This window comes from Microtus pennsylvanicus, chromosome 7 (genome assembly GCF_037038515.1).
Source record: "Microtus pennsylvanicus isolate mMicPen1 chromosome 7, mMicPen1.hap1, whole genome shotgun sequence".
NCBI classification, from domain to species: domain Eukaryota; kingdom Metazoa; phylum Chordata; class Mammalia; order Rodentia; family Cricetidae; genus Microtus; species Microtus pennsylvanicus.
In genome coordinates this window covers 54809739-54828544 of record NC_134585.1, presented here as the reverse complement: position 1 = coordinate 54828544, position 18806 = coordinate 54809739, and the positions used below count along the sequence as shown (strand labels likewise).

The 18806-nt window shown below is 46.6% G+C and overlaps 1 protein-coding gene across 22 annotated transcripts in view; it reads right to left on the bottom strand.

Moving 5' to 3' along the window:
- The window catches only part of Trerf1 (transcriptional regulating factor 1), a 222821-nt gene that overhangs the window by 116124 nt on the left and 87891 nt on the right, over positions 1-18806 (bottom strand). The window lies entirely within an intron of this gene.

Genomic DNA, 18806 nt, shown 5'->3' with positions numbered 1-18806 from the left:
TCTTGCCTCATCCCTTCTGCCCAGTAACTGACTCAGGGATAGACAAGATCCAGGTCAAACCAATCAGGTTTAGCCTGGCGACCGCCTTCTTTGCTCTGATGGGCTTGAGGTCAAGAAAGATCACTGACGAGGCATGATGGTATACCATCTTGGAATGAGGGGCCAGGAGATCGTACCTCAGAAAGGGACCAACAGTGAAGGAGAGAACTGTGTCAGGGCCTCTTGTTTAAACCCCAAATAAAGCCTCACTCAAGGGCTAACGTGGATTGGCAACTTGGTGGGATTTAGAATTACCATAAAACCAAGTCTCTGGGGGAATGCTTGTGAGCCATGACCTAGGTTTGGTTAACTGAGATGGGAAGACCCTTCTTAAATATGAGCACAATGAGCGATGGTTTCATCTCTCTCTCTCTCTCTCTCTCTCTCTCTCTCTCTCTCTCTCTCTCTCTCTCTCTCTCTCTCGGCTTTCTGACTGAGGGTACCGTATGACCAGGTGCCCTGAGCTCCTGCAGCTACGCCACGCTTCCCACCATGGCGGACTGCACCTTCAAACCGTGAGCCAATAGAAAGCCTTCCTTCCTAAAGTGGCTCCCATCCGATATTTCCTCACAGCATCTGGAGAAGGACTAACCCAGGGAACTACCTCTGCATGCTCCAGTCTCTGCAGCCAACAACTCTGCTGCTGCTTGCAACCGTGGCCAGTTATCAGGGAGCCCAAAACCTGAAAACGCAGCAATGGGATGCTGTAAGCCTGCCTAGCTCCTCACCACACCCCAGTGTGGACCCATAAAGGGGTCTGCCTGAAGGAGATGGGGATGGTCTGGGACACACAGAGACAAGAAGAAAAAAAGGCAATTATGGGCAATAAAACAAGTCATTTCTGGGCTTGCCTCAATTCGCTTCTTATCTTCTAAGACCAGAAGGGTCATAGGTTTGGGGTGGGAGGGATCTTCAACGATAAGCTGAAAAATGAGAGTTTCTCCCAGTTCCATGCCTGCATAAATTCTCTAAACGCTTACTGTTTCCCTTTTATGGAAATTGCTGAAGGGACCCGAGCAACAATACCAGGAGCTGCTGATTTATTTCAGATCTTTAAAAATTACTCAGGGTCTTCAGTACCGAGTTCATGTTCAAATTAAGTTTGCCAGAAATCTAATTTGGGATGAGTAATTTAATTTGGCTACTGCAATTAAAAGTTGTGCAGTATTTGTGATTTAAAGGAAAACCATGTTAGATTCATCTAATCTGATTAGAGGAACATCATAGCTCGCTCACGTTATATCTGGAGCAGATAGCCGGTGGTTTCTTACGCAGTCACTTGGGAGATGAAGGACTAACCTCTCCTCCGAGTAGGTGGGTACCAGCAGTGAGCGAGGATGCCCGGACACCATGACTGTGCAGCCTGGAATTTGCATACCCAACACATCATCTGGAACCACCCGGGACGGTTGCAGATGAGCAAACTGAGGCCTTGAATGGACAAGAGATTTGCTTTTGCTCTCATAGCTGCAACCTAGTACCCCACGCACAGTGTAGGTCTCTGGCACTTGCGCTCTTTGTAAGATTGTATGTGAACAATGTGTGGGCTGGAGATGGAGCTCAGATGTCCTTGCCTAACGTGCAAGAAGCCCTGGTTTCCATGTAGCACGGTGTTGTGTTGGTACACATATGTAACCTCAGCACTCAGGGAGGGTGGGGTACAAGGTCATCTTCTACACACCAAGTTCAAGGTCAGCCCGAGCTACGTGACAGCCTATCTCAACGAAACACCCGCACTGGAGGGTCGGAGATGTTCTTGTTACCCACGTAACCAAGACATAGAGCTGTTAGTCACTTTCTGCCCATCTGTCAATCTCTGTCTTTTTTAATTTTTTTGAGAAATGGCAAGATGTTGGTCTCAGGATATCCATGGCAACTTAAGATGAGCGTCCCCTAGCCTTCTTTCAAGTCCATTATATATGTAATTTTTGAGAGTCCCACATAGGCCAAATTAGCCTTGAAGTTTTCTAAGTACCCAAGGCTGAGTTTGATCTTGCGCTTCCACATTCTGAACGCTGAGATCAGGGGATTGTCCCATCATTCCCAGTCCACTTTCTTAATGACTGCCCTAATCAGCCTAATCCAACATCATGAAAATTGATGTTAAGCACATTCCAACCACATGATGGAAAAAAAAAAACCCAGTTTGCATTACTTTTGGAAAAGTTATTAGCTCTAATGGATAAAGCCAGGGGTGTGGCGTCATGTTTCAGGGTCTCAATGCAGTTTGATCTAAGAGAATTGCATTATAAAGGGAAAAAAAGCTAGATAAAATATCTGCAATATCTGGACGTAATACACAGAGCTACATAAAATTCCCTTAAATGTTGAGTGAGAGAATAAAACACTGCAAAATAAAAATGAGGCAGGACACGGCTAACACACATGCACACACTACAGACATTCAAGCCCATTAGCAAGCGAAGCTCGAACAATGCAATGTCGTTTTCATTTATAAAATTAGCAAAGGCTGAAACTCCCGAAACGCTCCCAATAGCTGAGAACACTCTCAAGTTCAAATCCTCAGACATTACTGATCAGATGTAGATCAGCCTGCCTTCTTGCCGGGCCAGCTGGTTACGAGCATCGAAACCTTATCACTCAGCAAGCTCACTCCCTGGAATTTACCTGAAAGGAATAATCAGAGGCATAGCCCACAATTTATGCAAGAGCACATTTATAGAAGCAGTGTTAATAATAATAAAAACCTAACTCCACACAATAGGAAAATATTTAAATAAATTATAACATCCCAATACCAACACGTAACAATATTAGCACCAAGATTCAATGTTTTAGGAAAAGATCTAGAGAAAGTCACCTAAAAACAAAGCTAAAATCTTAAACTGAACAAAGCAAGTCCATCTCATAAAGAAACACACATATGCCAGACAGATGATTGGGTGGCAGCTTGGGCAAGATGTGCAGGAAACACAAGCAACTGCTCAGCCAGGGACTACAACTCCCAGCACCACTTGTATCTAGATGGTGCCTATTCCTGCCAGAAGGCACTGGGTAAGACTGGAAGATTGCTACCGTGGCCAGAAAGTGGCGTGTCTCCATGCCCTCATCTGCTTAATGGACGCAGAGGACCTTCTAGGTTCTAGAAAGGGGAACGAGCCTGAGTGGGGACTCATGCTCTGGAGGCAGAGTGGTAGCAACCAGAACCACCTGAAGTGTACTGAGAATCAGCATCTGTTATAGTCTGGAGTTCTGTTTCCTCAACTAGTGTTACCCGAACACGCACATACACACATGCACACATACCAGGGGTGGGAGGATGAAAAGGTACAAGATTTTGTCTGACGGAATATCATAGTCAGGTTATAAGGAAATGAAAAGTGTATATAGACTGACTGCGTTATGTGCGTACTTGTGGAGATCGAAGAACGATTTGTAGAAGTCATTTTCTTCTTCTACCATGTGGCCTGGGATGGGACTCAGATGGTCTGGCCCGGTGGCAAGCACCTCTAGCCGCAAGCTGTCCCTGTGTGCCTGTGGTTGCTCTGTTAAATCAGGATTCAGGCAAGACTTATGTTTTTCTTTTTAATAATCTTTGAAAACTTTAAGTTAGCAGACAAGGTACCGGGTTTATTATGACATTCCATGCATTGCTGCCACTGCAGTGTTCTGCTCACTTCTCTTCCCTCGCCGTCTCTCTCTGGTTCCCCTTCCACCTCCAAACAGTGCCTCTCTCTGTTCTTACGTCACATATATTCCATTATTCTCTCTTTTCTCCCCCTCTACTCCCTTAGTTTTTCGTTCCTGTTGCAATTTCCTTCCATGTTTAAAAAGAAATCATGTGTGTGTGTGTGCATGAACACATGCATGTGTGCGCTAGTGTGCTCATTTGTGCACATGTTCACGCATGTAGAGGTCACCGTCAAGCGCTTTCCTCAACTGCTCCCCACCTTAGTGAATGAGGCAGGGTCTCTGACCCTGGAGCTAAGCACCTGGCTAGGCTGGGGGACCAGAGAAGCCCCTCGGGGTCCTGTTGTCTTTGTCTCCCTGGCCTGGTCTCAGCTTTAGTGCAGTTTCTAGAGACGGGCGATCATGTCACCCCGAGCTGTTCCTCCTGCCTTTGTACATCTCTACCCCATGGATAGTTCACTCAGGTCTCAGACTGATCAGACTGTCTTCTCCCCTTTCCTGTGACATTCATTTCCTGGAGAAGCTCATGTCCCCTCCCCCCACTTTTCCTCTAAGCTGTGACTTCATTCTGTCTCGCGAGCTTCAGCTTCTCCCCTTTATTTTCCTAAGAATACTTCAGGCCATTCTTATTATTTTTATAGCCAGAACAATAAAGTACAGCAAAGAGAAGGGGCTCCTAGGAATGCTGGCCCTCCTAAGTCATCTGTCCTATCAACTATCAAAACTCAGTGTCTGTGAGCTCTTTCTGAAAATGGCCTCGGCTTGTGCTTTTCCAAACCTCCCTTCCTCCCTCCCCCTCCCTCCCTCCCTCCCTCCCTCCCTCCCTCCCTCCCCACTTCCTTTCCTTTTGTCTTAGGCAGGGTCTCAGGTCTTAGACAGGAGGGAGGAGGGGGGAGACACTCAGTGGGTGAGGTGATTGCTATACAAGCATAAAGACCTGAGTTAGGATCCTGGGCAGTCTTCAACTCCGTGTAGCCGAGGCTAGCCTTTTACCTCCTTCTGCCTCCACAGCCTGGGCACTGTACACTGCCATACCCGGCTTCTTTTTACCTTTTAAACCCACCTTCCCTTTCTCAGGAGTGGAACCTACCATTCTTTGTGCAATGAATGGTCCCTTTCTACTGGCCATCACTCCCTGCCTACTGTGATGGCAACTGCTCAATTTTCCTGTCTTTTCTTTCTTTTCATTCATTCATTCATTCATTCATGTGTGCGCGCATGTGCATGCATGCGTGTTTGTGTCTGCATGTCTGTGAGACACATGAGTGTAGGCGCCCACAAAGGCCAAAAGAGGATGTCAGACCTTCGTGGAACTGGAGCTACAGGCGGCTGTGACCCACACAGGTGGGTGCAGGGATGCAAACTCAGGTCTACCGGAAGAGCAGCCAGTGCTCATAAGAGCCGAGCCATCTGTCCAAGCCTGCCTCTGGCCTCTATTTCCCTGCTTCCCTTTCTTTCTTTAGAAACTGTAATAGACACACACATTTTGGAACAGGCGAAAAGGAAAGACCAAATCATTCATCATCTCAGCCCAGAACACCCACTGCTTACTACACCCCGAGTACACAAGCACGAATCGGTGAACACAGTCTCAGTATTCTGAGTGAACACTAAATATATTCACAATATTTATATCAGACACAAAGGGCATAACAAACACAGTAGCATATGCATGTGTGTACCCAGGACGGCTTAAGGAAGGAAATTAAGAACTCCCTAGGGCTGTCTCCAGGGTGGGGATGCTCCCTCATCCTTCTCTCTCCTCCCATCACCATCCAGAAGGGCTCGTCTCTTCGCTCGCTTTACTTTCTACCAGGTTTGCTCACAAACACTGCATAAACAGTTCCCCGTCATCAGCGTCATACTGCATGTGTTCTGTAACCTTTCCCCTTTCCTTAGCGTGTTCCACGTTGTCCTTGCTCATCGTGCACAGAAAATTTAACTATCTCGTCACACTGCAGAGTGATTATTAATAATGATATTGCTCAGAGAGAACCATCTTATCTCATAATTACTCAACTGCTGGGCGGGCATTGTGTGTATGTGGGTGTCCTTGTCTGAACATCCAGTGTCTCCATCGTATTTTCCTCCATGACAGTTGAGGAGTTGACAGTCAAGGGACACAAATGTGTGAACCCGAAGGACCAGCTCAGAGGGTGAGAGGGTTGTTCCAAAAGCACGAGAACTCGGACTCAAATCCCCGTGCCCACAGGAGCCACGGGAAGTGGGGACAGGAGGATCTGCGCTAGCAGCCTGCCGGCCTAGCTCCAGGGTCAGTGAGCGACCATGCCTCTAGGGAGCGAGGAAGAGGGTGATAGCAGTACACCTGACATCCTGTTATGGCCTGTGTGTGTGCATACAGATGTGGAGACAGAGAGCACCAGTGTCACAAACACACACATCAAAGAAATGTGGATGAATCATACAGGTTTTAATATCTATACCGAAATACCACCAGAATCAGAGATAATCATTTAAGAAGTATTTGGGGGGCTGGAGAGGTGGCTTAGTGGCTAAGAGCATGTAATGGCTATTCTTGGTTTTCAACTTGACTATATCTAGAATTAACTAAAACCCCAAAATGCGTGGGCACAGGCACACCTGTGAGGATTTTTTTTCTTAATTTGAAGTGGGAAGACCCACTTTTAATCCAGATCTTTGAGGTGGGCCACGCCTTCTGTTGGAAGCCTATATAAAAGACATGGAAGAAGGAAGTTTTTGTTACTTCCCTGCTTGCTCTCACCTTGCTGGCAAGTCCAATCCTTCCCTGACATCAGAGCCTACTTCTTTGTGGTTCCAGCATAAACTGAAAACCGGCTTAGACCACGGTCAGTGGCCGTGGAAATACACAGCACATGGCAAAAATCATTCAGATGTCAACCACCGAAGAAGTACTTCTCTGATGGAGGCCAATCCTGTCCAGGCAAGGCCTGCAGGACCATCGACTCTGGAAACTGTTGCTTACATTTGCTAAGGCAGCTTGGTGTCTCCCCAATGCCTGCACTGTAGTGCGTAATGTCCTGTGATGTGTATATGTATTCTCATGATGGCATCTCAACCATGGGCACATATATCTGTGAATGGTCAGGAAGATGAATTTCATCTAATTTTATAATGTTGATATATAGGAAATATACTAGGACAGGCTTCATAACTAGATCTATTTGTCTCACGAGGACTGCAGACACTTAAAAGCCTGCTTTGTTCCTTTGGCTCAGACTAACTGCACACAATTAGCTCACTTTCACCTCAGAGCAAGTTCAAACTGGACTAAAGGCTTTTCGTAAACAGATCATGAGGTTAAAACTTTGTACAAGGTCAGAGTCGCAGATGTCCACTTAGGTTGCTACACAATGCCCCCTAAGGAAAGCATGCCAATACTTCGCTTGCCAATTCTGCTGCTGAACTCTGTCACTGGGAACTCTGTCCACTGTCTGGTCATGGTCTTATCCTGCAACCTCGGAGCCTTGTGTTGCCATGGCAAATGGCTCAGCTACTTATCACTTGCCTGAGGAATGTGCTTTTGACCAATGAGAGGCAACTCTTGTAATTTTTTTATTGCTTCAAGGTTCCTGTAAGGAGACAGTTTTTAGGCTGGAGGGGAAGAGGCTGGGAGGGATTAGAAGTAGGACAGGAGAATTAGCATAGAAGCAAACAAACAAAAAAAATAGAGACTGATTTGGAAAAGCACAGTGTGAGAGAGCCCATTTCCCTCAGATACCCTGAGAAAAAAGTTCCTTTTGCTTGCTGTAGCATCCGATCTGAACCCTAAAGAGGCTCTTGGGACCAGACCCCAAAGGACCTCAAAAGACATCCAGCCTAACGAACTGAACAACTTCTAGATGATTGGGCCTTCCAAACATAGGCAGCCATTGCTGCAGTAGCTGGACCACAGCCTGTCAGTCATTCTAATAAATCCCCTCAATCAATCTATCTATCTATCTATCTATCTATCTATCTATCTATCTATCTATCTATCTATCTACATCATCATCTATCTATCTCTGTATGTATACAGATATGTGTGTGTGTCTATAGATGACAGACAGACAGACAGATTCATTCTGTAAGTTCTGTTACTTTGGAGAACCCTAACTAATACAGAGCACTTGCTGCTTTTGCAGAAGACCTGGGTTTGCTTCCAAGCATCCACATCAGGTGACTCACAACCACACGCCACTCTAACTCTACATACCGACACCCTCTTGTGGCTTCTAAGAGTATGTGCACACAGATTGTGCATGCATATTCAGGTATACACATATAAAATAAATGAAATCTTTTTAAAAAGAGGCATTTTGGGTAATATATGAAAACATTTTTTACTGGTGTTTTAATTTTTACAACTTTTTTTATTTTTTATTACAACTCTGAGTATTTTGTGTTGCATTTGTTTGTCTGTCTCTCCATGTGCCCAAGTAACATCTTTGTGCTTTGGCTTTAACTGGAACATTTCTCGTTACGAAGTTATTAATTCTGCCATGTTGCTTCCTGTCTTTATTTCCGGTGTGTTTACATGAAGGAATCAGCCACCTTTCCCCTGGTAACCCAACTGACCACGCTTTTCCTTTTAGACCATGTTTCCTTTGTGTCTAAGAATATTCAGTTCCATAGATTTTCCTATGCCTCTCCATGTTGCACTTTGTCTGATCCATCTCTAATTCATTTTGGTGAAGGCAAGATGATGTCTTGCAAATTGCTAACAAGGTATCCAAATTATTTATTGAATAATCTATTGATTTTCAATGGCTGCTTTGTAATTTATTAAATTATTTACACAAGGGTCTATTTCAGAATCATCTACCTCATCCATTCTCCCTGTTACAGGGGCACTGTGGCATTTTAATTAGAAAGGTTTTAGATTGGATTTCACTTTTTCTTGATTAAAAAGTATATGACTCTCTCTCTCTCTCTCTCTCTCTCTCTCTCTCTCTCTGTGTGTGTGTGTGTGTGTGTGTGTGTGTGTGTGTCCAAGAAAGAGAGAGAGAGCAGGAGTGTGGGTGTATATGTGTGTGCATGTGCGTGCGCACGGGTGTGTACCTGTGACAAGAGTGGGTGTTGGGTGTCTTTCTCTATAGCTCGCCCCCTTATATTTTGAGACAGGGTCTCTCACTGAGCCTGTAGAGTGCCGCTTCAGCTAGGTAGACCAGTCTGTGAGCCTCCAGGACCCACCTGTCTCCGTCTCTCAGGTCACAGACGTATGGCCACATCCAGCTCTTCCAGGGACAGCTCCACATGTCTGCAGGAAGCATGTCATCCACTGATCCATTATGTCCCCAGCCCCACACACTGCATTTAAAAGTGTGGCAGCGCTATATAGTTTGACGGCTATTAAATCTAACTGTCCCCCCCAGACCATGTCAGCATCTCCCTTGACATTCTAAGGGACTTACTTCCCCAGGCAGACTTAGCACCATCTTGGGAAGCCTAAAAGCATCCTGCTAACACCTTCAGGAGGGGGACAGTTAACTGGGGGAACTAATTTCTGAAATATCCGAGTCTTTACTCTTCATCACACCACCTAGAATAGGGTTTTTAGTTAAGATTTTAAGTCTCCTTGAGCTCCACCTAAGCAATCCGGAAGGGATGGTAATTGAGACAGGGTGTGATAGCTAATCTTGGTTGTCGACTGGACCACATCTGGAATCAACTAAATCCTAAGCAGCTGGGCTTGCCTGTGAGGAATTTTCTTGAATGGCTCATTTGAGGTGTAAAGACTCATCTTAAATCTGGGCCACACATCTGGGTGTGGATGAAGGAAGCTTTTGTCTTGTGCCTGCTTGCCCTCTCTCTCACTAGCAAGCTCATCTATCCTGTTGTTGAGGCGTCCATTCAGTTTGGGATTGCCATGTAGGCTGAAGACCCACTGAGACATCCAGCCTCATGGACTAAGCAATAACAAGATTCTTGGCCTCTCTGTCAGGAGACAGGCATTGGATAGCTGGACCACAGCTATCTGCAATAAACCCCGTATATAGTCATCTATCCGTTCTGTTCCTCTACAGAACCTGAGGAATACCATAGGGTCTCACTGTGTCACTCTGGTTGGCTGAGAACTCACTATGTAGATAGGGCTGGGCATCAACTCAGAGACCCTCCTGCCTCCCGAGTGCCAGGATTAAAGGTGTACACCCCAATGGGCTCTCATTTTTCCTGACAGTATTTATTCTCCAGGGTATTGTTTTCTGACTCTGTGTCTGCTAAAATGTAAAAAGTAGTGCTTACAATTCCCAGTGCTACTCTGACCCCACGGGTTAATGGCACCCTCTAGTATTTCCTCAGTGAGAATACGCCCACAGACATCCTCTTTCTCACCTAAGGGTGCTCATTTATTCAGATTCCCTTCTGAGCTGGGTCTGCAGCTCAGGGTATAGTAGCCGCCAGGCACTCCCAAGGCTCACTCCCTAGGAAATAAGTGAGTAGCTCAAGGCTGCAGAGACAGAGTGGTTAAAAGCACAGACTGCCCCTGCAGAGGATCCAAGTTAGGCGGCTAGCAAGCCCAAGAACCTGACTCCCTCTTCTGGCTCCACAGATACCTTCACTCGTGTGCACAGGCCCACATACAGAAACACACAACTACATATAACTAATTTTTAAAAATATTTTTAAACACTTTAAAGTTCAGATGATTGAAAGTACCCGCTGGGAGATGGCTCAGAGGGAAAAAGCACCTGCCACTAAACTGCACCAACTGAATTCAGCCCCCGAGGCTCCCACGGTGTGAGGAGAGAACTGACCCCTGCAGAGTGTCCTCTGACCTCCACACATATCCCTTGGCAGGCACGTGCCCCCCCCCGTAAATATATACACATATGACAAAAATAAAATGCTATTAGATTGACGAACTTGTTCTACCTTTTATGTAAACAATTAAAGTGAAAAGCATGGAAATAAACACACACAACATCAGCCCAGCATTCTAGGGATAGAATCTCGCAGGCTACAGCAGAACAGGCACACACACATGTATTTCACTGCTGAAATCTACCTGCTAGAATTTTATCTAAGATCCTCACATTCTAAAGTGAGATGGTATAGCATCTCCTGGGGACTTGATGGTTTTTTAAAAAATATTTATTTATTTATTTATTTATTATGTATACAACATTCTGCCTCTATGTATGCCAGAGCAAGGCGCCAGATCTCAGTACAGATGGTTGTGAGCCACCATGTGGTTGCTGGGAATTGAACTCAGGACCTCTGGAAGAGCAGCCAGTACTCTTAACCTCTGAGCCATCTCTCCAGCCCCCGGGACTTGATGGTTTTGATATCAGGGTCATGTTTGCTTGGGGGGAGGGGAGTTTTCCATTTTTCCCCTGTAAAGCCAGAACAGCGTATATAACATAGGATGATCTGTTTCTTAAGGATCTGAAGGGTTTTGAAAGGCCTTTTCAAGTTGTAAAGTCTTCTGCCTGGCACTGTTGTGTGTGTGTGTGTGTGTGTGTGTGTGTTATAGCATGCGTGTGTATGTGTGTAGTATGGGTCCTTACAGCTATCACTATGTTTGGACATGTTTAAAGCAATGGGGCTTAAGAGACGGTCCGACAGTTCACGGCGCGGCACTCTTGGAGGACACCCCCACAGGGCAGCTCACAGCTTCCTGAAACTCCAGCTCCAGGGGATTCAGTTCCCTCTGCTGGCTCCAAGGACACTGTGAGTGCACTTGCACACACATACACGCACGCACACGCATTAACAAGCCATCTTTAAAAGAAAAAAAGACACGTAAGATACTAATTCTTAATGAAATGGTTTTGCTTCAACTCCCTGCTTCCCCTTCTCCCAATAGCCAAGAGTAAATGCCCCCAAGAAGGAGTGTTAAGAAATCACATTCCTAGGTTTGGCTCCCAAGAGTTTCCCTTTTAGGGGGCACAACACAGGAGGGGGGGTCAGAGAATAAATACCAAGCATTGCACCACCCAGGTTTCATGGAGGCTGACTGAGTTTGTCAAACACACCTTCAGCAACTAGGAAATCTAAGGTTTAGATAGATAAGGAGGGTGCCCGGCAGCCCTCTACATCTGTACAAAGGTCTTCCAACCTTCCATTCCCTGGGCAATCGTGGCTGCACAACACACCCCTTTTCCACAGCACGGGAAACATGGCCCTCCAGGCTTTCTACTGCAGAGTCCCCGGACCAGCGGCCTTGAGGACACGTAGGGGCACACAGGTGAAGAGTCTCGATTAGAGACTGAATTTTTATCTCTTCCATGTTCATATGCCAAAACTCTAAACCTCAACAAGAAGGCACTGGGAGGCAAGACCTCTGTAGTTTAATTAGATTTAGATAATGAGGGGGGCCCCTGTGATGGGATTAGTGCCCATGAGGAAGATAATGACACCCCAAGGCTTCCTTTCTCTGAGAGTGACCAGGGAAGAGATCATTGAGTCACCCATGAGCTAAGATACTACAGAGGGGGAAACATTCTTTTGTAGGCACCTTGACATTGGGTTTCCCAACCTCAAAAATAAATAAACAAACAAACAAATAAATAAGCATTCTATCTTACAATCCGAATCCAGATTTCGGCTCCTCACCACAGGAAAAGTCGCAGAAGTAGGCACTTAAGCCAGCAAGTTGCATCACGTCCACAGTCAAGGCAGAGAGATGCAACTGCAGGCCTGTGCTCAGCTGGAGTTCTCTATGCTTATACAGCTCAGACTTTTTGCCTAGGGAATAGTGCCACCCCGGGTGGGCTGAGTCTTCCCACGTCATTCACCTTAACTAAGCCCGTTCCCCATAGCTATCTCCGCAGGCTAAACCAATACACACAGCCCCTCGCTGAGACTCTCTTCCCAAGGGATTCTAGGTTGTGTTGAGTGGACCGTGAGAGCTGGCCTTCACGGTGATGTGCCAGACAATAACTGTGGATGGGAGTGTGTCAACGTGCACTAACCACATCTGTGGTCACTCAGTGTGTTAGCCATGGGTCAGTTCAGCATGAAGGTAAAATCCCGGAAACCCACTCTGGCTTCAGGTTCCTGAGACTTCATCTCATCTTCTGTGCATGTGTGGCTGTGTCAGCAGCCTTTCTCTCCCGTCAACAGGATGGGAGTTGCCATGATCACACATGAATAATCCCAGCTAGAGGCAGACATGCTTGTGGTGCCAACAGTGAGAGTGTGTGTCAAAGCAGAAGGAAGAACACGGTCACGTCTGCTTTTGCTATCACCAGTAGATGCTTGGGGACTGGTTTTCCTTTTTCATGTTTGTGTGTTGTACAGGCTATGGAAGTGAACATGTGAAGGTGTGTGCATGGGTCATCAAGCATGCCTGAAATTTTACATGGGTTCTGGGGATCTGAACTCAGGTCTTCATTCTTGCATAGCCAGGACTTTCACCCCAAGCAATACAGCACCCACACCCTCAGCCAGCTGCCACTGCTTAGAGCTTTTCTGTTGTTTGGTTTTTTTCACATTCTTTCATTTATTTATTGCCACGGTGCACATGGGGAGACCAGAGAGCAATGCTCAGGTATTCAGTTCTCTCCTTCCACCATCTGGTCCTAGAGATTGAACTCGGGCCATCAGACTTGGCATTAAGCACCTACCATTCCATCTTGTTGGCCCCCGCTAGGAGATTTCTAATGATTCTAAAAGATATCATTCCTACACAGTCACACAAGGGATGAAGAGATAGCTGGCTCTGATGGCATACGGATAAGAACCCAAGTTCAAGTCCTCAGCACCCATATGAGAAGCAGGGCATAGCTGTGCTGCCATCCCAGAACAAGGATGGTAGAGACAGGAGGGTCCTCAGAGCTCACTGGCCAGGCAGTCTTGCCGAATTAGTGGGCTCCAGGCTCAGTGACAGACCCTATTTTAAAAAAAACGGGGTGGAAAGGAATATGGGAAGGCACATGATATTAACCTCTGGCTTCCATACCATGCACACACATGAACACACGCCTTTCTTTCTTTTTTAAGTTACCCCTTGGAAGCTACCAAAATAGTACAGCCTTTCTCTCTCTCTCTCTCTCTCCCTCTCCCTCTCCTTCTCCCTCTCCCTCTCCCTCTCTGCCAAGTACAGGGTTTTGGGGATACAAACAAGCACGTCACGAGGCCATGAAGCCTGTGTGGAGGTCAGAGCACATCTTTAGGGATTGTTCCTCACTTCTCACCTTATGTGAGACAGGGTCTCATGGGTGCTGTGTACGCCAGGCTACCTGATCAATGTGCTTCTGGGGAGAATCCTATCTCCACCTCCCAGCATGCCTTAGGAGCTCTGGGATTATAGACAGGCACTATAGCATCTGGCTTTTACACCCAGGTGCTGGGAAGTCAAACTCAGGTCCTCACACTTGGCTGGCGAGCACTTTCCCCACTGAGCCCTCTCCCAGACCTTCTAAGAGGCAGCTTAGCTACAGGAGCTCACCTTGACCTGCAACTGTTTGCTAGACACTGTTGTTTATTGTAGTCGCGTCTCTTCCTTTCTGGGGCTCTCCAAATAAAACTCGTCTGAGTGTACACAGACACGCACACACACAGACAGAGTGTCACACCATAAAACTGAAGGCCAAAACAATTTCTTGTTTCAAAATCACATTAGGGATGAAATAGTGGAAAAGGAAAAGCTGTTGGCACATCCTTTCTTTTGACCTACTTAGGCACTTCAAAATTCTTCCTTCCCTCTGATAGCACCGTAAACTAAGCATTCTAAGTTAATGTCTGGAGAGAGAATGTCTCCTCTCGAAAATGAATTGGATTTATCAAAAACATTTGTGGGGAGTGAATTTCCCCACAACTTTAACCTTTAAATTCAACCGAGACCTGATGATGGAGAACTGGTCTCTAAGCAAGGTTTCAAAAAGCATCATCTTTTCCCGTTTGCACTGCACAGGTAACTCCCCAGCTCCAGGTGGTTCCCCACCAACGCTTTCAGGCAGCACCCATCCCTAGAGTAGCTTGAAGATCTGATGCCAAAAACACAAGGACAGTGCAGTAAATAGTTCTGAAGTGGATTCTCCATCACTCGTAAGCCTTTTCCTCTCATTGTTCCCATAGAGCCCATCCCTCTCAGCATCAGATCACTGAAGTGATGAAGTTAAGGAGAAGCCTCTGCTCTATGCTCTTCATTAATCTGGGAACCGCAAATCAAGGTCCTATAATTCTCTATGATTCTGACATCAGTTCTGAAGACCAAAGTCTTAGCTTGGAAAATGATGACAGCATCCCATCCCATAAGACCAACAGCATCCCATCCCATAAGACCAACAGCATCCCATAAGACCAACAGCATCCCATAAGACCAACAGCATCCCATCCCGTAAGACCAACAGCATCCCATAAGACCAACAGCACCCCATAAGACCAACAGCATCCCATCCCATAAGACCAACAGCATCCCATAAGACCAACAGCATCCCATCCTGTAAGACCAACAGCATCCCATCCCATAAGACCAACAGCATCTCATCCCATAAGACCAACAGCATCCCATAAGACCAACAGCATCCCATCCCGTAAGACCAACAGCATCCCATCCCATAAGACCAACAGCATCTCATCCCATAAGACCAACAGCATCTCATCCCATAAGACCAACAGCATCCCATAAGACCAACAGCATCCCACAGCTGAATTCTGCTGATGTCAGTGTTAGATGTCGGCCACAGGCTCATGTTCTGAGGACTGGGTTTGTGGCAGTACTTTGAAGTGGAATCTCTAGGAAGTGGACCTAGTGGGCAGAAGTAGGTCACTAGACGTGGGCTTTGACGGTTGTTCCTGCCCCTGGTCCACCATTCACATGTTCCCACGGCCATAAGTCCTGCCACACCTTCCCTGTGAGCCAAAATAAAATCCTTTCTGCCTAACATGGGCTGTGTCCGGTCTTTTATCACAGCAACCAGAAAACTAAGCCATCGCTCAGTTCAGGTGGTCCGAAAAATCTGACCAATCAGGAAAGCCCAGCTGTGTGGCTACTCTGGAAAACCAAAGCTAAGAAAGGTCACCTTCTGGATCCTCAAAACAGAGCAAAGAGAAATCTGTTGGGGCAGGTGACCTTGGGCCATGAGTAGCTAAAGGGTTTTCAGGGGAACATACAGACTCATTGCTATGAGGTCTACAAACTCTTATAACTTAAAAGTTATGTCACTTAAACTTCTCTATATTAATGTCCCTCCCAAATAAATTCTAATAAAAATACTTCAACTTAAAAAATCCATAAACACTAAATATTTCAGTATGTTTATTTACCTTATCCCTAAGAGACCTAACTAAACGGGGTGGACAATTTATTTGTAGTGAAGAGAGTTAATTTGCTGGATTAAATATGCACAGGAACGCATGGAGGTGACACACTCTGAGATATATGACACTAATAAAAGCAACATTTATTGGGCTAGCCACTGAGCTGAGCACTTGATTGGACTGCCTCGGTGAAGCGGTTGCTATTCTTCCTCCCATTTTATGGATGTGGTTATAAATGAGAGGCTTCATTACAGCCATTTAATCTTCACCAACCCAGATTTCCGAGCTCAGTGTTTACTCCGGCCATAAAAAGGTTGAATTAGCAAATTAGAAATTAAAGGGGATTGAAGAAGGCATAGTTAGCTCACTAAATTGACGATCCTGCATACTAAGACTTGCATCCTAAAACCAGACGTTACCTGCTGCCAATGGGAGTTTCCTGCGAGGATTCTACCTACAACCACGCTATTAAAATACTTTCTGGTCAGGGAGTGGGGCCTGTGCTTGCCATGCAGGTAGGAGGGCATGGGGGTCAGGCCCAGTGCTGACTGCCACCCCACCCCACCCCGTCCCTGCTCTTGCTCAGATTTTTGTTTTCAGTGTTTCTCAACTGGTTCAGGTGGAGAAACGCACAACAGGTACCCAGAGTCACTTCAGAGAAGGAGTGCGTGGGTGGCCTTGTGCCAGGCTTCCTTTGTTGTTCTGTTTTGTTTTCCTTTTTGTTTTTTAGAGACTGGGTCTCACTATGTAGTCCTGGCTGTCCTGGAACTCACTGTGGAGACAAGGCGGGGCTGGAACTCACAGAGATCATCCGGCCTCTGCCTCCTGAGTGCTGAGATTAAAGGTGTGTGCCACTGCATCTGGCTTGCCTGAGTCTTTTTATTTTAAAACTCTGAAAAAGAACAAGATTTTTATTGCTCTTCCCAGACCTTCCGGTTAACAGTCCACATTGCAGATCTTCTGCGCTGGTGCTAGAGACGGAACTTAGGGCCTCGAGCATGCAAGGCTAGCTTCCACTGCTACCTCCTGCGCGCACACACAGTTTTGATACTAAAACAGAAAGAGCCCAGGAGATCAGCACCCTCCAGCCCTGTCAGGCACTTCCCACCTGCTATTGAAGTCCCCCTCCACCAGTTCCTCAGCTCAAACCCGTAGGCTATCTGGTCTTGGTGAGCTGCTGATGGGAGGGAGATGCTGACAGTGGGGGGGGGGGGGGAGACCGTGTCAGATGACATTATCCTGGTCTTTCCTGTAGGCTGTCTGCATCCCGCTTCTGGAGCCCTTTATCCAGGTGATTTCCCATTCAGACCCTCTGTACTCTCTTCCTTTTGGAGCAGGTATGGGAACAGCTCTGTGCCCCTGCTGTCGGGGAAAACCTCAAGCCTCCCTTACCGGGTTTTCCTCGCCCTGCTATCGCACCATTATAAACAGTCCTTCCAGCAGAGTGTCCTCCATCGTCCACTTGCTCCACGATAGAACCCCTAGACGAAACGGCTTGAAAACTCAATCAAAATCAGGCACAGCAAAAAAGAAATAATGTAACTAAGTCCACGAAGGAACACCTACAGGGTCTCACTCACCTGGCAGATAAACGTGATCCCCTAACAAGCGCAAATCCCTGGTTTGATCCCCAGTACCACAACGACTAGGTGTGTTGGCATGGTACATGCCTGTGATGTCAGCACTGGGGAAGTAGAGGAAGGAAGACTAGAACTGAACGGGCATCTCAGCTACATCAGGAGTTTGATGTGGCATAGACCTTGTCTCTAACAAAGAAACAACAAAACAAAAAGCCTGCCACTGAGGGTGTGTTAAAGAACCGTCTCTTGCCACACCAGGCTTTTATCTAAAAGTTAAAGGTGGTGCTGGAGAGATGGCTCAGAGGTTAAGAGCACTGGCTGCTCCTGCAGAGGACCTGGGTTTGGTTCCCATCACACACACGGTGGCTCACACCCATCCATACCTCCAGTTCCAGGGGATCTAATGCCCTCTTCTGATCTCCTCAGGCACTAGGTATGCATGTGGCACGCACAGATACAAGCAGCCAAAATACCTATACACAGAAAATCCAAAGAGGAATCTTCCAAAGTGGAGGCTCTGTTTACACTCCCACCCGTCTGTGGGCCCTTCTGGCAGCTCCTGTGGAAGTCTTGGCAAAGAACTATAGCCATGTGCCTATTTTCTAGAGGGAGAAAACGATGAGAATTGCTCATGGACAAGAGCTGACAAACACAGGAAAGTTCAGGCCTGCTGGGACTCCTGGTTCAGGAAGCAGAGGTAGTTGGACAGGCACGCTGTCTGCCCAGTCAGGAAGCAGAACGCAACAAATTCTGAAGCTCCTCTCTCCCTCTTGATTTCCCCAACTCAGAAAGGGTCTCATATAGTCCAAGCTGGTCTTGAACTCAAGATGAAGTTGAGGATGACCTTGAGCTCCTGATCCTCCCGCCTCCATCACCCCAGTGTCAAGATGGATCTGTCATGTCCCTCGTCCCTCTCTTTCTTCTTTTGATTCATCCTGGTACACAGCTCACGGGATGGCACCATCCATACTCAAGATGAACCTCCCTTTTTCAGTTAACTTCTTGAGAAGAGCCCTACAGGCATTCACAGAAGTGTGTCTCCAAGTTCGCTCTACTTGGCATTGAGTTGACAGTCATTAGCCAATAGGGAATGGAGAGGTGGCTTAGCAGTTAAGAGCACACACTGACTTCTCTTGCCGAAGACCAGCGTTAGGCTCGTAGCACTACATCCCAGCTGCCCATAACTCCAGCTCTAGAGGACCCAACACCTTCTTCTGGCATCCATGGGCACTGCAACCATGTGCAAAAATCCACACACAGATGCACACATTTTCACGTAATTAAAAATAAAATGAACTCTTACAGATCACCCCTCAGAACTACTTTGACACATCCCCGGTCACCACG